Source organism: Ambystoma mexicanum, chromosome 3p (assembly GCF_040938575.1).
Source record: "Ambystoma mexicanum isolate Mex_15411 chromosome 3p, UKY_AmexF1_1, whole genome shotgun sequence".
Classification (NCBI taxonomy): domain Eukaryota; kingdom Metazoa; phylum Chordata; class Amphibia; order Caudata; family Ambystomatidae; genus Ambystoma; species Ambystoma mexicanum.
This window is the reverse complement of record NC_090925.1, coordinates 1,057,633,957-1,057,645,102: the sequence shown is the minus strand read 5'-3', so window position 1 is coordinate 1,057,645,102 and position 11,146 is coordinate 1,057,633,957.

Below are 11,146 nucleotides of genomic sequence, written 5' to 3'. Positions count from 1 at the left end.
GTTTATATGGAGGTGGAGGTGCAAAAGGTCTTGCGTTCCCCCCTAGTTGCTAATCCTGATAATCCTTTTGTTGACACTCTCTCTACCACTGGAGGCTTATAGACTGGGTTTGTATACCCTACTGCAGGTCTAGGCGTTACAGAGTATATCGCCTTACATTGGATCTCTTTTTTTTCGCCATCCTGATCTTCCCATACCCTCGAATAATTGCCAGAGATCTACAATCTCTTTTCTTTTTTGGATTTGTTTTTCCTTTATATTTTGCTGCTAAAAAGATGGACATTTTTTCTAGCATGTTTCTGTTATGGGAGCCCTGCTCAGGCCAGGAGCAGGACTATCCCCCTGCCTTTGTTTCTACTATCCATTGTTTGTGGTGCTTTTCTATCCTGTCACAATACACTGGCATGTGTTTTATGGGAGTTTCTTCCTCCATAATGTTGCGCGCGTCCCTAATGCTTCACTTAGACCCTACTGCTATGCTATGCATGCTTCAGCTTATTACACAAAAATACATATCAACTCACTTTTTCCCCAGCCCCTTATACTTTTTCCACTTTCCATTTCACCCACACACACACCACGACTCATCCACCTTCCTTCCATTTTTACCACAAAAGACAGCAAGAGAAAATATACAAAAACAATTGACTAAAATCCAGGCCCATTCCTTATACCGAGCCACTACTGTCTTTCCTTATATCCTTTGTAATACCACCTTCCCAGCTTTTAATATGCTGAGGAACCCATTGCTTTTATCGTTATAAAAGAATAATGTGTGGTACTACCATCTCAACCTGTTTTGGCTGAGGGTCCTTTACTTCCCAGTCCTTTTATGCTGAGGTTCCCTTTTTCCATTATAAAAAGTAGAAAAACAGAAATACGTGACAATTTCAACACATAACCCACCTCCTATCCAATCTCTTCCTTAACACATCACCTGAAATCCTATCCAATCTATTCCTTAACACATCACCTGAAATCCTATCCAATCTATTCTTTAACACATCACCAAAAATCCTATTCCATAATACATCACCAAAAATCCTATTCCATAATACATCACCAAAAGTCCTATTCCATAATACATCACCAAAAAGCCCTATTCCGTTGACCTTGTACATCATCCACATCACCATACTATCATTCACATCACCATACTATAATACATTCATACATACATGTTCCTATGTTGTTATCACTTGCAAGAGTATACTCACATGGGCGTGTTTCACTTGAGTTTTCCTCTGTTACGAAGCTGGCCTGTCTTTCTGGAGCCATGCCCCTCTTTAGTGAGCAGAGAGGATTTCTTTTAGAATGGCTCCTACTAAAATCGCTAAGGATACATGCATTTTTTAATTTAGGGGTCTGATCACTATAGAGGGGCATGGCTCTTCTCCTGGTGACTGGCCTAGGGCTGTGCAGGGTACGGGACAAGAATCTAAGATCACGTCGGGAACGTCACCACTGAAAGGTAGCCCAATTTACAGGGCTACCTCTTAATTATACGGATACCCCTAATCACACTCACAGCAGAGGAAATGGGGAATTAAGGCCAAGAGTCTTATCTTGCAAGGATAACCAGTTTAATCTTTTACAGAAAATGAGGATGGAGGCAAAGAACTGTGCACCCTGAACTGCATTCTGTCCCTAACCATTCCAAGCTCCTGCAGACTGGTGCCAGGTAGGATCTTAAATACTCTTGACTTGGTCACTGGATAGCCTCCGTCCAACACTGTCCTTCTTCCCTACAACGGGTGCTGCAGTCTTCCTTCTTTCATTGTCGAATTTCCCTTTAGGACATACTACTTAACATAGTGCTAGCCGATGCAAGAATAAACTGTAGCTCCTGTTTTTCACCATTTTGCTACATTATGAACAATTATATATAAAAACATTTTCCCGTCATGCTCTCCATATTTAATTCATTTGACTAATATTTTTATCTGGTCCTGTAATTTCTTTTAATCCTGGTTTTCCATAATTCGGAATGTCGTGCAGTGAGCATGTACAATCCCATTTTAGCATACATGGGTTTTTGACAAGACAGCAAACAGCTGCTGAGTTATGTGCTGGCCTGCCAGAGCTAGCGAACACCACGGCAATGCCTGTAGTCAATTTTTAGCACAGGCTGCATCCTTTCCCGGAAGGGAGGGGGAGTATTTTTGACTCATACTGTGCTAAGAACTGCACAGGTTTTAACATTTACAAATGTATTCAGCTAATAGTCATTTGCACCTTACATTTAAATACTAATTGCCTTCTGTTAGTCCCCATCCAGGTCTGTGTGTGATTATATTTGCATGAAAAAAGCTTTTCTCAGTGTTCCTCCTCTCGCCTCGTCTCTTGTAGTGTCTAGAGCAGAGGTCGCCAAACAGTCGATCGCGGGTGACTAGTAGCTCGCCTGAGCCTTTTCAGTCGCCCGCGCTGAAGATACCGAAAAATAAACATTTATCCTAAGTTATATTATTTAATGGTGATTTTTGCAGCCATGTTCTGTGTTCAGGATCAGAACCCTAGTCGGCCCAATTGCAGGCAGAGAGCTTGGCTACTGTGCCACTTGGAACTGCTTGTAAATCCACTGACAAATGTCAGTATCACGTTATGCTTCTGCAGGCCGCCTGTAATACCACAGTTGGCCTTGTGCGCCCCCACGACAGTCTTTCTTAAGCAAGCTGCTCTTGTTTGCCAGAGATGTTGGAGGGGCTGGGGCAGGATCAGGATCATTGTGACCACGCAATGAAAATATCACAGTAGCACTGCTGCTCGCCTGGAAATGTTCAAAATAATATTTTAAAAAATGGTGCAATTTCTTTCCAAATTCCACACCGTACATTTCCACTTTAAATCACTTCCATGATACAAGTACAACCACTTTTAGTACATTAAGCAATCCATAGACACGCTGTACAGTAGAAGCCTACCAGGGTAGTTCAGCAGGTTGACAGACCGATGCTCAGATGTTATATATTCAAAACTACAGGTTGTTAATCGTATGACTTTTTGCAATGCATTATAAACAAAGTGCTATACAATGTGTTTGGCCAGGGTATGGGTGGGCTGGTTGCTTGCTTATATTCAGGGCTGAGGTGAGGATATTTCTGCCCCTGTGAAAATCAAAAGTTGGCACCCATGAACGCACAGTTTAATTTCCTAAAAACTGCTGTCAGCATAACAGAAGCATTTGTGATTAACCAGTTTGACAAGCATTTAACATCTTTATAAATATAACTTGTGCTAAAACACAGAGTGGCACACAAATAATAATGATGTGTTATTTATATAGCGCCTTAATCCAAAGCGCTTTACAGAGCACATATTTACATGCAATATCACCCAACTGAAATTGGTACGTGTATCGACCTCAGAAGGATGAAAGGCTAAGTTGGCCTTGCCGGGATTTTAGCCTGCGACCTGCAGATCACGCTCAGATAGCAGCAGCGAGCGCTCAACCCGCTGAGCTATCTTACCGGCAAATAACAGAGTATGTGTGGTGTCTGACAAAAAAAAACATTTCAAAGAAAACTTTTGAACGCAAGCAACATTTTTCAATTTGGAAATTACTTTTTTTTTATTTGGAAAATAATAGTGTGCCTAGCATGTAGAAAGCCTGCATAAAACACAAAGGAATGGGCACAAAAATTACAGGATATTTGTATTGTAGTCCAACAAATATCTGTCTTTTTGAGACAGCTACTAATAAATAATAATGCAACAAAGAGGTTTTTGAAGTTCTTAATATATTCGAGAAGGCATAGGTTATTCCATCCGTTTATAGAGGGGAAATAATCGAGCCAAAAAAATATTGGTAAAAATTCCGAGGCTTATAAATATCCCCACCCCGATATCGTCCGCTAGTAGCTCTCCACTGTTGGCTTCCACTACAAGTAGCTCTAGCTAACGTACAGGTTGGAGACCCCTGGTCTAGAGGCAGTCAACAGAAGTCTTGCCTAATTCTAAAGTGCTTGGGGATGAAAGAAGTCGCTAGCTCCTTCCCAACATAGCCAAAAGACACATGCACACATCAAAAGTAAATCAAAGAAAATCCACAGGCCGCAGTTATGGCGAAGCCGTGGATACTCCAAAAAAAAAGAGTGTCTTGGCAGCAGAAAACGATCTGCCATATGTCCTGCACTCCTTCAAATCCCTTGATAGGACACAGAGTGGAAGGAATAAAAACCAAAAAAGAAATGTGGGTGCATCACAAAGCTATGCACTCTGCTCCACAAAAGGCTCCTCAGCCATCCACACAGAGAAAGGGGCTGGAGGCTGAGGTTGGAAGCATGCGCAATCCAGGTCCCACAAATGCCTACGCACATGCCCCTCACAGCCTTTTTTGATTCATTCTGTGCTGCTCTGCCTCAGAGTCTGGTCCCATCCCCGTCCCAGGTTGCAAGCCATTAAGTATGGAGCAATGGGTACGAGACATATCAGTATGTGGAAGAAAAAGCTCCAGCCAAATGGTGTAGGTTTTCTCTCCACATCTTAAGAGTTTTTCCCTCCATATCATCTCCAACCTCGTAATATGGTAGTGAAGTAGAATTGGAGGTTAAATCCATTACCGAAACGTTTATCCCGCACTGTAATACTTTCAGTCATTCAGAAAACAACTTTGTCCCTGGCATACCCAGACAAGATAATAAGGGAACAAATAACAGAAGCATCAGACAACGTGCAAAACATTTTAAACTAGTGTCATCTGGATGCTCTTGTGAGACTACAATGTGCTTTGCTGATATTTAACAGATAACTTTGATATTTTGAATGACACTTTCAAAATAAAAGACTTAGATAGTCTTCATAATACTTGTCACAAGGCCGTTAATTGGTGTAAACCCAAGCAGCACCAATACATGTATCTGAAAGGTTGAAACTAGTTCTGTATCAGCAACAACGGGTGAGACTCTGATAGGTGTTTCAAATGCAGTAGAAATAACACGATCTGGTTGCAGGTGACATAAAGAACAACATGGGTAATAGGATGGCAACCACCTGCCACTGCTATGTAACCCTATTGATCAGCAATGGTTCCACTCTCCCCTTTCATCCCACTGCAACTTCTTGGATTCTGTGGACATGGCTTTGAGAATTCTGTGACGAACATAGGGAGAGAAGTGCATGTCTGGTCCACACGTGGGGAAGAGGTAATCTCCATCCTCCGCCCTTTTAGTGGTTTTGACCATTGGCCGCAGTTCAAGTCCTGATTCCTGTCCTTCAGTCTGAACGATGGCATTTCCTGACCGACAATTCAACCCCAACTGCATTAGTCATCTAGCAAACAGGAGATGTACTGATAGTAAGCATCTTATTTTACAACTGTCTTGCATTTGGGATACGTGGAAGAAGGGCTAGCATGGTGACAGAAAGGAGAAAGAGAACGAGATGAGATAAATCAGAAAACTGACATAAAAAATATAGCTGCAGAGCATAATAGAGAGTGAAGCCTTTGGGCCAGTTTTGTTCTTGGACCTTCCTCTCATGACAAAAAAAATTAATTGGAGCCAACAGCAAACAGTGCATTATTTAGGCGCCCTGGAGGCTGCATCTTAAAAAAGGCATCTACTTCTTTTAAGAACAAGAGCTGTTTTTAAGAATTGTATTGCGGGTTTTCTTTTATTCACAGTAATTAAAAAAGACAAAAAATAGTCCTGTTTATTTCCCTGTTTATTTCTGGGATTATATCTTTGGAAATAAATATTTAGCAGGGAAATACAGCGTTAAAAGTGCTAAAATAGAAAATAATTATAGAAAATAATTCTTTGTCATAAAAAAGTGTACTGCAGCACCACTAATTTATGGACATAATCAACTATTTATTACTTACTAATGATGATCCACTGTTGGAATACACCCGACTGAAAGCCAGTTAGCTGCACCCAAGCGGATACACAATGGTTTGCAAAGGGGAGTTCAGAGATAAATTAATTGCAAGGAAGTGTCTTAAAAAAAAGTACTACTACAACCAGATGCTAAACCTTTCAATCTAAAGCAAGGGGGTTTGCAGGGAGACCGAGACACCACGTGTGGACAAATTCAAGGGGAAACCGACATCGGTGCATAAAAACAAGTCATTCAAGTGCCAGGTCATTAAACGCAAACAAAATCACATTAAATTCACACATTTGAAATGTCTTAGCATATGTACACTTTTTTCTGACTGGCAGGCTTGCGAAATATCCAGTCCGCGCTTTAAGGAGTGTGATGAAATCTCTCCGTACACAGGTAAGAAGGTTATAAGTATTTATTTGCGAGACCCTGCAGGCCTCCTGCTTCAGCCTCCTCAAGCTAACGGCCACCGTGGAATGTTGACTGCTGAACATGCATCAACATTCCACGAGTGCCCCTGCACGAGCCCGTGCATATTACAACATATCCTCTTCCCTTGCATAACAAAAATGTTAACAACCTGTGACAGGATAAATCGCAAACAGATTGAACAATGGAAACATGAACATAACATTATATAACTTATCACTAATACAAATTGCATTCATTGATATAGAAGTATTGACCACAAGGGTGCGATGCACCATAAAATGTAAATTTCACGTTTAACAAATGTAATCTCTAAACCTTATAGGGGGGCCACACCTCCTGGCCATACGACCCCCTTCTTGTCCTACATCATGTTGCTGATCAGAAGCATTTTGACACTCCACATTCACTTCTGCACCCAAAGGACCTGGAAGTGGGACAACCTCTTCATGTTCAAGGCTGATCACTTGTGAACCCACAGGATCATAATCCAGCACAGTTTCCTGAGATTCCGGATCAGACTCCACACCTACCCTCTCCACGCGTTTGCAGCCATCCACCACCACCCGTCTCTTACTCCAGACAGAGCCATCCTCCAATTGCACATGGCCTTTTCCAACCTTAACAACTCTCCTTGAGGGCGAAAACTTGCTGTAACCTTTGTGAACCATCCTGGGATTTCGTATGTGCACCTCATCCCCAGGCTTAACGCTCAACTCCTTTCTAAACTTTTGTGAAGACCCCATGGCCTCCTGGCGCACCAAAATGCTCCGATGAATAGCCTGCAAATCCATATCACATGGCCCTCCACCACCCATAGCCAGGGTTCTCAACATTGTACCTGCTCTCCTGCCCCTCATAAACTCAAATGGAGATCTACCCGTAACCGTGGCTGGGGTTCTGCGATATGCAGCCAGATATTGTGTCACCACTTCCTGCCAATCCAAACCATTGGCCAAAGCCAATTGTATAGCTGACTTAATAGTACCATTGGCCCTCTCCACTAATCCATTAGCAGAAGGATTGTACAGGGCTGTTCTATAATGGGAAATGGCATGCTGTTGCAAAAATTCTCTCATCGCTCTAGAAGTGAACTGCACCCCATTATCTGTAACTAAACTTGCAGGTAATCCCTCGCGATCAAAAACTTTCCTCAAGAAAGCAATAACAGAATTGGTTGTGACACAGGAACACGCCGCCACCTCAATCCACCTGGATGTATAGTCCACCAACACCAACATATATCTAGACTCAGGCTCTAAACACTCAAACGGACCCATGATGTCTAAAGCCAATTTCGACCATACTTGCTCAGGAACCTCTACAGGATGTACAGGTTGTGGATGCAGTACCTTGCTTTTATCGCTGACAGAGCATGCCTGACAGTCTTTCACCACTTTTTCAACATCCTTGTCCATGGCCGGCCACCAGTACTCCTCCCTGAGTCTCCTCTTAGTCAAAGATCGACCCAAATGACCAACATGTGCCAATTCCACCATTCTACCTCTCAGACTCACACGGGGTATCAACCTACTTCCCCTAGACACACCCCATGGACCCTCGGCTAATTCATGTAAAACTTGGGCATAACCTTTCCCTTCAGGCCTGTCCTTAACCGTGTGCCAACCTTTCACTAGACCTTCCTTAATCCAATTTAACTCAAGGTCGGCCTCAGACTCCTGATCCCACAACGACTTCTCCACCGCAGAAGCCACAAAAGCAACCTGACATTCCTGCAAATCTTCCTCTTTCACCAAGACTGCCTGACTGCCCACTTCAACAACAGGCAAACGGGACAAGCAGTCTGCCACAACATTAAACTTCCCCGGAAAATACTGCAATGAAAAATTGTAATCCTGTAGCTGTACTGACCATTTCGCAATCCTCGGGGATACCGCCACGACTCCCTTGGTAGAAAACACGTGCACCAACGGTTTATGGTCCGTTCTGACAATATAGGGTATGCCCCACAAAAACGTCCTGAAGTGTTTTGAAGCCCATAACACAGCCAAAGTCTCTCTCTCAATTACCGAGTACCTCGTTTCCACATCTCTCAAAGTCCTCGAGGCAAAGGCCACTGGCATCCATTCACCATTTATCCATTGCTCCAGCACTGCCCCCAGACCCACCTCACTTGCATTCACAGTCAGAGCAGTTTTATTTTTCGGGTCTAACGACTTCAGGCAAGGAGCATTCTCCACATCCCTCTTGACCAACTCAAATTCCGCTGCACACTCCTGAGACCACACAAATCTTACACACTTCCTCATGAGAGCTCTCATGGCCACCGTTTTTTCATCATAATTGGATACAAATTTAACATAGTACTCCGCAAGGCCCAAAAAGGCCCTTAGCTGATCCTTATTGACCAGAGCTGGTGTATCCCTCAACACCTGTACCAACTCCCCTTTGGGGCTCACACCTCATGAACTCAATATATGTCCCAAGTATGTGACCTCCTCCACTCCTACCTGACACTTGGTTAACTTTACAGTCAGACCTTTGTCCTTAAGAATCTGCATGACCCTCCTCACCCTGACATCATGTTCCTCCCTGCTACTGCCCCAGACCAGAATGTCATCTTGAAAATAGCTGGCTCCCAACACCCCTCCAAACATCTGCTGCATCAACCTCTGGAACACAGCCGAAGCCGAAGCAAGGCCAAATGGCATGCGACAGAATCTGTATGCCCCAAACGGAGTCACAAATGAAGTAAGCGGTCTAGACTCAACATGCAGGTCAATTTGATGGTACGCTGTTGACAGATCAAAAGTTGAAAAATACTTGGCATCTCCTAATGTCAACAACAACTTGTTAATATTCGGCAAGGGATGCCGATCCACCCATATGCTGGAATTCAGCTCCCGGAGATCTACACACATTCTGATGCTCCCATAACCCTTCTTAACTAAAACCACAGGAAACAACCACTCTGAGGACTCAATGGGCTCAATTATCCCTGCTGACTGCAACTTAGCCAATTCCGCCTTGAATGCCTCCCTCGCCGCTACTGGCACTCCCCTCACTTTATGTACTTTGGGAACTGCACCCTTCTTCAAAACAATGCGATGTGTAAAACCTCTGAGCTTACCAAGGGTGTCTGAAAATACCTCGGGAAACTCACTCATGAGCACCGTAGGAGTAACCATTATGTCATTTTGTCCCGCTCCCTCCATGACACTGAGAACCGGTTTCTTCTCACCCGGATGAATCTGTATTTTTAGTGCAGCCTGCTCATCCCAACCCAACACACTTGTGCCCTTTGAGGCCACATACAATTTACCCAAAGTTTGCCTCCCTTTGAAAGAAAAATTCGACCAATTGTAGCCAAGTAGGTCGATGGGACTCTGCCCATATGCACATGGTTTGATGTCCGCAGCCAACAAAGTAGAAATCTGTTTACCCAAAACTTCTTGATACACATCCGGGGCCACCAGTGTATAAGGTGCCCCCGAATCCACAAGCATATCCACAGGGTGCTGATCCACCAATACCGACACCCATGGACCCTTCCGCCCACTTCCCTCCACATGTAATATGACACTTTGATTAGAGCCACCTCCTGATGCCCCTTCTAACAACATGGTAGAGTCTTCTGAAGCCACACTAGCGACCATCTGCCCCTTACACATGCGTGCAAAGTGGCCCAAACGCTTACATTTCCTGCATTCAACAGTGCACGCAGGACAAGATTTAGAATCAGCCGTGTGACTCGACCAGCCACAATTTTTGCACCCCTCCTTACTCTTAGATGCTCTACTCCCTTGCACCACAGCCCTATCCAAACCTTTCTTGTTCCTTGATACTACGGCATGCACCATCTCCCTATTCATATCCCTCTCAGTAACCATTTGTACACTGGTCTTAGAAGCTCCAATTGCTCTGGCAATCTCCAACACCTTATCAAGTGAAGGATCACTCTCTATCCATAACCTTTCTCTGATTTTCTGATTAGATGTCTTCATCATAACCTGATCCCTTATGTGTTCCTCGCCATTGCCGGGAAACCCGCATGTAGCCATGAGTGCACGTAGTGCCGTAACATAAGTATCTATGCTTTCCGTGGAACCTTGCGCCCTAGAGAAAAACTTATACTGCTCTAAAACCACATTAACTCTTTTACCAAAACGCATTTGCATCTTCTTCAAAGCAGTCTCGTAAGTACTAATAACCATTTCTCCCTCACCTCCCCCTTGCACCATTACATTCTCCCCAGGCAGGTGACGAAAAACTCTCAACCCCTCAGTACCAATACAATTCAGCAATGCAGCCTCCTTTTCATCATCGTTGAACTTTGCCCCACCAGCAGCCCTCAAATATACTTTGAAGGCATCCACCCACTGCTCCCAAGGAGCAACAGGCTCTCCAGGATTTGGCAGAAAAGCAGGCAGTGGCCTGGCAGCCGTATGTAACATGGCTGGACAAAAAGCCTTGTTCCTTATACCCCCAACAGGAACTTGCCCCCCCCTGTGAGAGCCTCAAGACTTCTTGTTCCCTTGAGATGGTCCCTCACTGTCAACTTGTGCACGTGCACCCACATGTAAATGCAGTACAAACGTAAATAGGCACTGGGTGAGTTACAACCAATCAAGTGATGTAAAGGCAGACTTCCAGGGATCACAGCCCAAACCAGATGCACTCAACTTCACCTGCCAGGGCTCCACAGCAGTTATATGCCCGACCTTACCACCAATAGCCTCTCTGGTGGCACGTGGAAGATGCCTTGTGGCAACTCAGGCTCCCAGGTGTCCGTGGACTGCGTTTGTATGAGGCTCCTGCCTCCTCCGAACGACTGAACAGCAGCAGTCAGTTGATATCAGAGGCACGCCGCGCAGCGCCACCGCAGCCCCTCCTTCCTCCCTCAGGAGGCCAGCAGTGAACTGCCCGATGCGCA